This window comes from Leiobunum rupestre, chromosome 1, assembly GCF_980474605.1.
Source record: "Leiobunum rupestre chromosome 1, qqLeiRupe1.1.hap1, whole genome shotgun sequence".
NCBI classification, from domain to species: domain Eukaryota; kingdom Metazoa; phylum Arthropoda; class Arachnida; order Opiliones; family Sclerosomatidae; genus Leiobunum; species Leiobunum rupestre.
The window spans coordinates 56,915,437-56,927,562 of record NC_143384.1 but is presented as its reverse complement, the minus strand read 5'-3'; positions in this window follow the sequence as shown (position 1 = coordinate 56,927,562).

The following is a 12,126-nucleotide window of genomic DNA, read 5'->3' as shown; positions in this document are numbered from 1 at the left end:
GTTGAATTTACATTTGAATTTTTTGCTGGATGAGAGTTCTAAATCAGGAATGGTTGAGAGTTAAATTTCGATAGAGCTGGTTGATAGTTCGAGACTATAGAGATAAGTTTATAAGATAAGAACTTGATATCGCGCGTGTGTATTTACTACGAGATAATACCGATATATAAGACGCGTCGCGAGAGACAATCATCTGTCAATTTGTGGAATTCAGAAAAATTAACATTTACCTATATACAATGATCAATGGGATTACGTTATATTTGACGCTACCGATTCCCTAAAACAATATGTTAGGTCTTTTCTTCCATGGTGGAGGTGATTTAAGTGATTTTCATCCCTACATGGATGTGCTGAAATTTTATCCTAACAAGAATCTTACCCATCATACATTTACCACCAAATTTGAAATCCGTTTTTAACGTTTGGATGAATTCGTGTTTGAATAATATAATGTTGCTAATAATATGCAATGCTAAAAAAACTTGATAAAAACTAATAAAATTGATTACACTAATGCCCCAATTCTCATTATCCATTATGGATTTAAGCTTACAACATCCTATGAATGGGCTTGTAGCCGGGTCAACCCAATGCGAGAAGTCATTCCTGGTAGGGCAGTTGATTCAACATAGGAACACCTGCATATCCCCTCCTCCAGAGAGGATAATATGGTGTTATACCGAGTATCAGCCGAAACTTTTTCAATTAATATTAGAACATACACCCTCAGTCAAGTTTCACGAAGGGTTACTCAACGTTAATATATTAAATTCTCAAATTAGGAATTTAGTTATTTTAGACGATTTATTATGCGAGATATCTAATAATAAAGACGTAACTAATTTATTTATTCGTGGATCTCATCACAGAAACACCTCCGTGCTAATTCTAATGCAAAACCTTTATTACCTTGGAAAGAAATAAGAACTTTAAATTTAAATGCACATTATCTGTTTATTTTTAAATCACCACGTGACAAATCAACAATTTACCATCTCGCGAGACAAATATCTCCAACCAATAGTAAATACGTTATAGACGCGTTCCAACAAGCCACGTCACGGAAATTTGGGTATTTATTAGTTGACTTGAAACCTCACACCTCAGATCAGTATTTACTGCGAACGGGTTTAATACCTGGTGAAGAAGCAGCGGTCTTTATCCCCAAATGAAGTGTATTATAGACAGTTATCAACACTCCTAAGAGTTTCAGTTACTAACATCGAAGATATCGGTGGCACTAAATTATCATAACTAGAAGATATTCCAAGACTGTTCATTACGTTTAAAGAAAGGTTAAGAAAAATCTCTAAATGTATGCCTCCAAACATAGACTTTCTACGTTTCCTAACATCCTGCAATCCAAATCAAAGAAAGACAGCCATTAAGTACGCCAGTAAGGAAGCTATATTGGCCGTTGTTGAATGTTGTATAAATGTATTACACGGAACAATTGAACTGTTAGAACGTCATCGTAAGCGGCTAAAGAAACATAGCGCAGTTATACGAAACGTGTCAAAGGAGATAGTTATATCAAAACGACGAAAGATTCTGGTACAAAAGGGCGGTTTTCTACCATTTTTATTAGCACCGCTATTATCTATCGTTAGCTCAGTCGCGGGAAGTGCAATAAGTCGAGCTATAAACCGATAATGGCTCGAAAAATGCTTCTAGTACCTGAAGATGTATTGGAGAGATTAAAAAACACTACACCACCCAAAACTGTGGAAACACCTATATCTCAAAAAGAGAAGACACTCGATGATGAAATGAAATCCATTCTAGATAATCCAGATTTAAACGAATCAGAGAAATTAGCATTATACAATCAAACTCTTCAACGACGTCTAACATTCATACGTAAAGAGCAAATCACTCCCGATATTGATAACTGGACAGCCAAAGACCTGGTTCGCTCAAATATCTTATTCTCTACCTGCAACTTATGTTAGTGATGCAATTGCGCTATACCGAGCCACTATGGAAGATCCGAGATATATTAGATGGGCTAACTCAGGAGAGCTTTCTTTTCGTGGGCAGGTGATTGGAGGATCTAATATAATCGATCTCTTGTATGATGCTGTGAGAAAAACACCTGGAACGGCAATCGATCATTTAGGAGTTACAGAGTTTTACGAGGGTGTTCATAAGTCAAATATTTCAAAACGTTTAATAAAAATCCTGTAAGATTGGCATTGTTAAAAAAAACGCCGTATTTCATACACCGCCAAGTAGTTCAACGTTATCTTCATCTTCACCTAGTCCTCTAAGACCTTGGATACATACTAAATAAAATATATTAACCTGATAATTTTGTTATCATTTCATAGTATAAGCCTACAATGGAATGTTGTACAGAAACGGTCTCTTTAGGACTTTTAGCCTATTTATCACAATCATTTTCAAAATCACCGAAAGTTATCACAGCTGTATTAATTATCATAGTTATTATAATATTAGAATTATTTAATTAACTTTTTGGCGTTACATACCATTACATCAAAAAATTACCCGATATGGAGAAAGAACTTGAGAAAATCTATACTAATCCCGCAGACCCAGGGTCATTCGCTGGAGTTCGAACGCTCTATAATTCAGCTCGACATAAAGGTTTAAAGGTTTCATTGGAAAAAGTAAAACCATTTCTAATAAAGCAGGATACATATACATTACATAAACCTGCTAGAAGACGATTCAAACGAAATCAAACTATTGTTTATGGAATTGACGAACAGTGGCAAGCGGACTTGGCAGATTTTCAGAAGCTGTCTAAATATAATTCAGGATTCCGCTACGTATTATGTATTATTGACCTATTTAGCAAATACGCTATGGCTGTAGCGGTTAAAAATAAGAAAGGTGTAACAATTTCAGAAGCGTTACGTAACGTTTTTGAAAAAGCCCGTCAACCGAAAAGAATTCAAAGTGATCATGGAAACGAATTTTTCTGTCAAGAAGTGCAGAGTGAATTAGAAAGAAGGAACATTAAATTTTTCGCTACCCGATCGGAAATGAAAGCGTCCATTATTGAAAGATTCATTAGAAGTTTTAAATCTCGTTTATACCGCTATTTCACGCAGAATAACACCTTTAAATATATCGACGTTTTAGATGATATTATAAACGCTTATAACAATAGTTATCACAGATCAATTAAATTTAAGCCTGTGGAAGTTACTCTAGATAACTCTGCTAAAATATGGAAAAATCTTTACGGTTCGGTAAATGTTTCTCCTCCGTTAACATACGCGTTTGAAATTAGAGATATTTGTAGAATAAGTAGAAATTTATCAATTTTCGATAAGAAATATAACCCAAATTTTACTACAGAATTGTTTAAAATAGCTGAGACCCACCTGTATATAAGCTGATGGATTTAAATTCTAACCCCATTTTAGGAGTATTCTATCGCGAGGAGGTTCAGATTGTTGGTCGAGATTTAAAAGACTGTTACTTCATAATCGGAAAAGTAATAAAAAAGAGGAAAAGATCGGACGGCCGCGTAGAACTGTAGGTCAAGTGGCAAGATTACGACCCTACATTTAATTCTTGGATACAAGAAGTGGATTTAAAATGAGTTTTTTCGTAACGCTATCTTAATAATAATCAGCTAGGCTAATACCCAAGGCACCACCTTAGGCCTAAGTCATCATGTGACTTTTGAAGCCCTTAATTCAGGTGGCCGGGTTACAATGCGTAGGAGGGTGGTGGCAAGCCCTGCATGCCACGAGATCGAGCCAACAGCTCCCTACACTAACTATTACCGTTAACCTAGACAAGTTTTTATGGAAAGGGAAACCGAAGAACTCGGGGGAAAACCCCTTAAACTCAACGCAGAATGAGTTGTTCCGAGTTTTCGCCCAGTGCCACAAGCTGGGATCGAACCCGGCTCCTCTTGCTGCGAGGTGAAAGTGCTAACCACTCCGCCACCCCACTACACTCCGCCACCCCTTCAGATTCCTCGTCATTATATTACCAAGATAATAGCGTTGGTAAATTTCGAACGTATTTAGCTGAACCGTTAAGATTTGAGGAACAGTACGAAGTTGGGTTAGCGGAAATAAGCTATCCTCGGAGGCTCGGACATGGCATAACGTTCGAAAATCTAATCTATTGGTTATTAAAGACCCTCTCGAATATGATAAAATGACTGATAACCCTCTAGTTAAAGACCCTCTCGAATATGATAAAATAATTGAAGTTCCCGCGGGTTTTTATAAAACTCCGGAAGAACTATTACATGTTATGAACGTCCACAACCAAGAAGAACAAGTTACATTCGCTTATTTAAATTATTCTAATCGAATTAAAGTTAAATTGCAACCGAAAATAAGAGCTGTAATTGGCCCCGATCTATCGATTTTACTAGGTTTTAAGGATAGAAGAGCTAATGATTTCACCATTTTAAACTCAATGATAACACCCTACCCAGTTGATATGGACGCTGGGTTACATTCCTTATTCGTTTATTCTGGTCTGGTTGAAAATAGCGTTGTCTTAGATAGTTTAGCACCTCTATTAAGAATCATAAGCCTCGAAAGGAAAGCCGAGTCTAACGGGAAAACGGTTACAAAAATATTTTCACAACCTCATTGATTTAGGTGAGCCAATACAGTTTCATAGTGGAAAAGCTCACGTTGTATTACATTTTAAACCCCGTAAAATGTGGACTTCACTATAAACCTTTAATCATTCAGGACACACTCTCATTATAGCTTAAGAGAGCGAACAGTTTATATCATGAGGTCTGAATATTCACCTTCAAGAACTGATTATGAAAGTTACTATTTAAACCAGGTTGGTTTCGGTGGAATACCTGTATATAGAGGTTTAGCCGTGCAAAGAGGACATTGACTAGGAAATATATTATCTTCAGCGTTTAGATTCGCGGTACCTTTACTGAAGAAAGGCACTTCTTACTTGGGAAAAAAACTTTTAAGTACCGGAGCGAAAGTAGCTACCGATGTTGTTAGCGGAGTCCCAATTAAAACAGCGCTTAAATCGCATTCTATTAACGCCGGAAAGGAAACTCTAGCTTCAGCAGCTGATGAAGCCATGAGATTAACATCTTCAGCTACGGATCATATTAAAAGAATGACAGGTTCCGGAAATAAAAGGAAACGAATTCAGCCGAAAAGCGGCATTTCAACAGCAGGCGGGATAGTGAAAGGACGGTTCCCTAAACGATCCGATATATTCTCATAATGTCCCTTTTACACCCGCACTCAGTTGAGTGTATAAATTCCGAGCTAGATTTGTTTCAAGTACCTATGACACAATCTTCGATTATTAGTTGTGAATGGGTTGAGTATAATCCAATATCAAATATAGTTGATAACGCCTCAATTACATTTTCTATCAACGGTAACTCTGAAACGTATATAGACCTTTCACAAACTTTGTTGCACGTTCTAGTTAACGTAACTAAAGATAATGGTGAACTACCACAGCCTGCGGTTCCAGGTGTTGCGGGTGGGGCAGCCGTAACTCCAGCCGACAATATCGCCCCCGAGAACTTGTTTCTTCATTCGCTTTTTAGCGACGTTCATTTATTTCTCAATGAAAGATCAGTAACACCTTCCAGTCAAAATTACGCTTATAAAAGTATGATACAAACTCTATTAACGTTCGGAGATTCGGCGAAAAAAAGTTACTTAACAAGTTCACTTTTCTATCGGGATACGCCTGGAAAGTTCGATTCATTTTTCGATAACGATGGTTTCTCTAAACGAGCGAGTTTAGCGCAAAAAGGGGCGATTCACTTGTTAGGCGTAGTCCATACTGATTTATGTCAACAACCACGTTTTTTATTAAATATGGTTGATTTGAAATTTAAATTCGATAAAAATAGAGCAGCTTTTTGCGTTCACTCCGACGTAAAATGTAAAGTGGAGATTTTATCAGCTTCCGTTTATCTGAGGAAAGTTAAAGTGATACCGGAACTATCGCTCGCTCAAGCCAAGGCGCTACAATATGGAAACGCTAAATATCCTGTAACTCGTTCGTAGTGCACCTCATTTTCTATACCCGTTGGTCTTATGACTAGTGTGCAAGATCATTTATTTACGGGACAAGCACCTAAAAAAGTTGTTATCGGGTTTGTGGAACAAAAAGCGTTTCTAGGAGATTTGAAAATATCACCGTACAACTTTCAACATTTCGATTTATCAAGCATTCGATTGTACATTGACGGTAGCAGCGTCCCTCATAAGGCGTTATCCCTAAACTTTGAGGAAAATCAATATATTCAAGCGTATTGCAATCTTTTCATTCAAACTAATCAGTGGAACGTAGATGAAGGGAATCAGATAAGTCGGGAAGATTATCCCAACGGAAATTGTTTATTCGCGTACAATTTAACCTCCGATCTTAACAACAACGCTAATCACTTGCATCTTGTGAAAAACAGTAACCTGAGATTAGAATTAAAATTTGCAAAACCGTTACCGGAGACGATTTCCATTCTAATTTACGCCTAGTTTCAAAATTTGATTGAAATTGATAAAAATCGAACCGTGATTGTTGATTACAGTAATTAATGGATTCGCTACAGATAACTAAAATTCTTGAAAAAGATTTAAGTACTAAAAGTATTTTTCGAGGCGTGTTCGCGGTTGACAAGTTACCTAAATATGTAAAAATATTCCCTTCTCTATTTATTGTAAATACCGATACGAGTGCCGGACCTAGAGAACACTGGGTTCTAATATATATTTCTAAACATAAAAATAGTGAATTCATGGATTCCTTTGGAAAACCGCCAGATTATTTTAAATTTAATGACTTTATTGAACGAAACAGTAAAACTGTTACTTTCAATTCTAACCAATTACAGAGTAGTTCTATTAATACATGTGGAGCATTCTGTATCTATTTTGCTATAAACAGGTGTAAAAGAATAGAAATGTATAATAATGTGTCTAGGTTTAAGAAAGATAAAAATGTAAACGATAAAATGATTAAAGAGTTTATGTATAAAAAGTATTCAATAAAATAATTTCTTTAAAGCAAATGGTTACTATTCTTGAAAAACAAAAACCATACAAAACCTTATTTTTATTTTGTATATACAAATATACCACCATAAAACACAATCATTTATTTATTTATTAATGCAAATATCTGAAGTCACTCTTACTGTATGTTTAAAACAATAACAATGGATTTTATAGGAAAAATAAAATTTATTCACATATTTTCAAGCAATTAACAAGATTTTTCTAAATTTTCTGAATCTTCGGCGAGAGTTTCCATACCGTTATTGTGAATTATTTGATTATTCTTACAATATTCTTGATAATATACCAAAGCTTCCAGCTGTTCATCATTCGGCATTTTTAAATCGGGTGGAAAAACAACGTTAGATGGCATTAGCGAATCAAGAGTTTTTTTGGCCGCTGTTAGCTCGGACGCTGTTTCCATATTTTTAATTTTATCACGTTTGGACGGCTTTTGACATCTGACAATAAACTCGTTAAGATAATCAATAATTTGATCATCTATAGCTTCATCTTCAGCTATATAATGCAAATGTTCACTTGCCGAACAATCGCACACTTCATCATCCGATGATTCATTTATTTTATTACAAGATAAATGACTTAGTAGATGAACTTTAAGTAATCTCGTGGTTAGGTATATTTTCTCACATATCCAGTATTTAACCCTAAACGGGTACCGTCCACAGATATCATTAAAATAGTGATTGCGGCACGGTGGATCAAAATAACACACTTAATCTCCGGTTTTCCCATGAAGAGTTTCACATTTTTGTCGGTTAGAGTTATCCCACTTCCGCCATCCAATACTCCTAGTCTTATTTCGCATTCCGCCGTGATAGTAACGCCTTTAGCTCGAGATACTGGAAACGTTTTGAGGTCAGCCCTAAAATAAAGGATACCAGTTATTAATAACTTATAAAAATTATAGATATAGAGCGTTGATTTACTTACATTTTTCAGCTTTTGGAGATTTAAGCGCAAATATACCAAACATCGATCTTATATAGGGTGGTCATAAATAAATGTGATGATGTTTTCCAATAACTTTTGATATATAGTTCTCATCAGCATCGTCTTTTTAAGATAAAGTGAATTTACACACATCTCCACCTCATTTGTTTAGGGTAAATATTCCGATATTGTTGATAAGGTTTTTAATCTCAACTTAAGATATTCCACTTGAGTCAACCTGATCTTGGACACGTGCGTTTATACACGATACAACAAAAATTCCAATACATTCGCAACCTATTCCACCTATTATTACTAAAAAACTTAAACTTTTAACATACAACACCCACCACTACTTAATAAACAAGCCCGACACAAATGTATAATGTTTTACAACCACCGTATGCGGAAAACGCGCTCATATACTGAAAATATCGCGGAAAACGCGTTGGTGCTCGGAAAAATTTTCCGCCAAAATCATAAGCTCAGTCCCACCTCAATCCCACCTCCACCATGGAAGAAAAGACTGAACATATTGTTTTAAGGAATCGGTCGCGTCAAATATAATGTAATCCCATTGATCAATGTATATAGGTAAATGTTAATTTTTCTGAATCTCTGAGAGAAAATTAAGTAACAGTCTTCGATCTCCATTGTTGGACTAGATCTTTAGAGTTGTTACATGGAGCCGTGTTTCGTTTATTCCACAAATTGACAGATGATTGTCTCTCGCGACGCGTCTTATATATCGGTATTATCTCGTAGTAAATACACACGCGCGATATCAAGTTCTTAACTTATAAACTTATCTCTATAGTCTCGAACTATCAACCAGCTCTATCGAAATTTAACTCTCAACCATTCCTGATTTAGAACTCCCATCCAGCAAAAAATTCAAATGTAAATTTAACGTACACCTCCGCCATTCCTGATTTAGAACTCTCATCCAGCAAAAAATTCAAATGTAAATTTAACGTACACCTCCGCCATTCCTGATTTAGAACTCTCATCCAGCAAAAAATTCAAATGTAAATTTAATGTACACCTCCGCCATTCCTGATTTAGAACTCTCATCCAGCAAAACTCTAGGCAAATTTAACATACACCTCCACCACACCTCCACCAAGCGATATAGTTCTCTCATTGTACCACTACTGATAGAACATTTTTAATTATTTGATAGTATATTTATTTTAGTTATTTGATAGTATATTTATTTTAATTATTTGATAGTACATTTATTTTAATTATTTGATAGTATATTTATTTGCATTATATGATACTATATTTATTTTAATTATTTGATAGAACATTTATTTTAATTATGAGATAGAACATTTATTTTAATTATTTTATAGAACATTTATTTTAATTATTTGAAAGTGTATTTATTTTAATTATTGGATATTATTATTATTATATCTCCTAACGTCTAAGTGTATACAAGTCTTACGTGTTGAAAACACGGGTGGAAAAGATATTTTACGTGTTTTGGCGGGGAAAGCGGGTGGAATAGATTTCTTTTGGCGCGAAAAAATTAAGAATTGAGATGAATTCGAAGAAAAGTATGCGAGTGTAAGAAAGAATCTTGGTATTATGAGCACAAGAAAGTGTGGGAGGCTGAAATCTTTGGAGGCAGGTAAGTACGGTTGCAAAGAAGAAAATTATTCCTTTTCCTCCAAGTACGGCGAGGATTTGAAGCAACATTTGAAATCGGTACCATAGTGGAAATTCAAACCAGAAATCAAAACATTCAAACACTATTCAGGTCAAATGTTTTATGTGTACTTTGTATTATTAAAGTTTATTTTGTGTTTAATATTTCATGATCGCTAGCCCCGAATTAGAAATTCGCTTAGTTTCTGTCATCATATGTAACATAAGCACTCATAAATGTGCAGTAGTGTACTAACGATCGTACAAAATTATTGTGGGGGCTCGGCTGATTTTTTCATATAAAATTTATTTACATCAAACTAAAATAGGTAATATTAATGTTTATTTCTATAAAAGTGTTTTTCTGATATCTGAAACGTCAATGAATTCATTTATAGTTAATTCAAAGTCGTTGTCTTCGGATAATTAAAATATTTTGATAAAGCTGTGTACGCGACGGATAAACTTTGGGTTAAACATTTTATAGGACTAAAACTTATGCTTATTTATTTTTATGTTCTTTAGTAATAGCAAATTAATACATTTTAATAATTTAAAAACCATAATTTAAAATTGGTCTTGGGGCTTTCAGCACAAATATTTTTCAGTGGGGGCTATGCGCCTACTTTTTTCTCTTTGGGGACACTGGCCCCGGAGCCCCTACGGGATCTCCGTCCCTGGATTGGAGGATACTATACTATAGAAATAGTTAAAATTCCGTAGGGCACAAAACAAAGACTTAAAGCTTAAAATTTATTTGTCTCGTAATCCACGTATCCTGCTATATCTAAAAATCTTGTGACTCATCAAGACCGTGCAGGAGGGGGCAGTGCTGTAAATCGCCCACTAAGGACTGATAGGGGCCCATCAAAGAGACAACAGGGGGGTTCAAATCAGACGGATTGAAAACGCTCTAAAGGCCCAAGGGGGATAACTTAGACAATGTTTACAAGGCGTGGGGGTGCCAAATCATGTTAACCTGGAAGCTGGACGGGAGAGGCTAACTAAAGGGCTCGCGAGTAACTTTCGCCACGGGCCTCAGATTGGCTCTGCTTTCTACCGTTTTCTTTTTGATAAAAATATAATTTTTAAGTAAAGTATAGCTAAATTTGTGTTGAGCCGTGGACTCAAAACGAGTGAGCCCTCTAATATTTATTCAGAGACCTAGTACGAGACGAGTCCTAAACGAATTGTTTAGGTGAGAAGAGCCCGAGACGAGTCAAAATTCATTAACTTAAGAAAATTGAGCTCGAGACGAGACGAGCGAAAAATTGTAAATCAAATGAGACTGAGGTGAGTCCACAGAAAAAATAAAGCTTAACACGAGTCCGAGACGAGACGTTTCGAATATTGTCATTTTAACTGAGTCTGAGCTGAGCCTGTACAATATTTTCCCTTAAATTGAGCCCGAGACGAGCACTTAAACATTTCTGTAAAAACTTTGAGACGAGCCCGAGTCCAACACGGGGCGTGCAGCTATGGTCTTGAACCATTCCAATTTATCCTTCAACATTTGTATATGAATTGATGTCTCGCTCATTGCTCTCTTACACAGGGTTTCATGGTTGAACAAATCAAATAAATCATTCATATATAAGAGGAACTCTGTGGTGAACTTGCTTTTTATCGTTAATTCTCCCAACCCCAATGAGCAAGCTGTTTGGATACAGTTAGCAACGCTTCTACTTAATACTTGGGCTGCTAGACTAACTCTCGTCAGTGAAATTATTAAAAGCCTATGGTTAAAGTGAAGGTATTCCGTTTTTTATTTGTTAGTTTTTCATTTTTTACATTATTCAACCATGACAGGGAACTGAAATTTCAATAAGAAAGTTAAAGTAAGAACAAACCTATGCAAAAAACGCGTATTCACTGTTCTTTTTCCCTTGGAAACTTGAAAAATGATAATGATAATTCTTATTTTTCGTATTAGAAGAATTAGCGGCGGAACAAAATGGTCCAGGCATATTTAAAACATTTAAAAACTATTAAAAATGTAAATTACAAACTAATCAATTTTTGCGTCGTCCTAAACTGAATATTGAATCGCGCGCTAGGTCTGGCGGATACTCTTGCATCGCCCCCAAACGTTCGGATCCTGTGGGCATTTTCGCGGGAAAAAATAAATGCGGATTTTGGAACGGGAGACGCCTCTCAGTAGCGAAGCGACTTTACCCTCTTTGGTATTATACCCCAAATTGTCGGAACCCAGTCCGAAGAGTTTCATCTTCCAACAAATGTGGTTTTCCTTGCAATTAAGATAAATCATGTTATATTAATTAAGCTTAAAACAAAACTTACCAGTAATAAAGTGGCGACTACAAACTCTATGCCATCTCATTGGTTCTGAAATCTCTTAACTAAAGAGCCTTAATCCATGCATTTCTTCTTTTCAGAGGTAATTATCGGATAATTCGCGAGTATACACACTTTGGTTTTTAAAAATACCGGATATTGAATAGAAGGATAAACTATAAACTCTTCTTGTTTGACTTTTACAATTTAAAGCGAAACA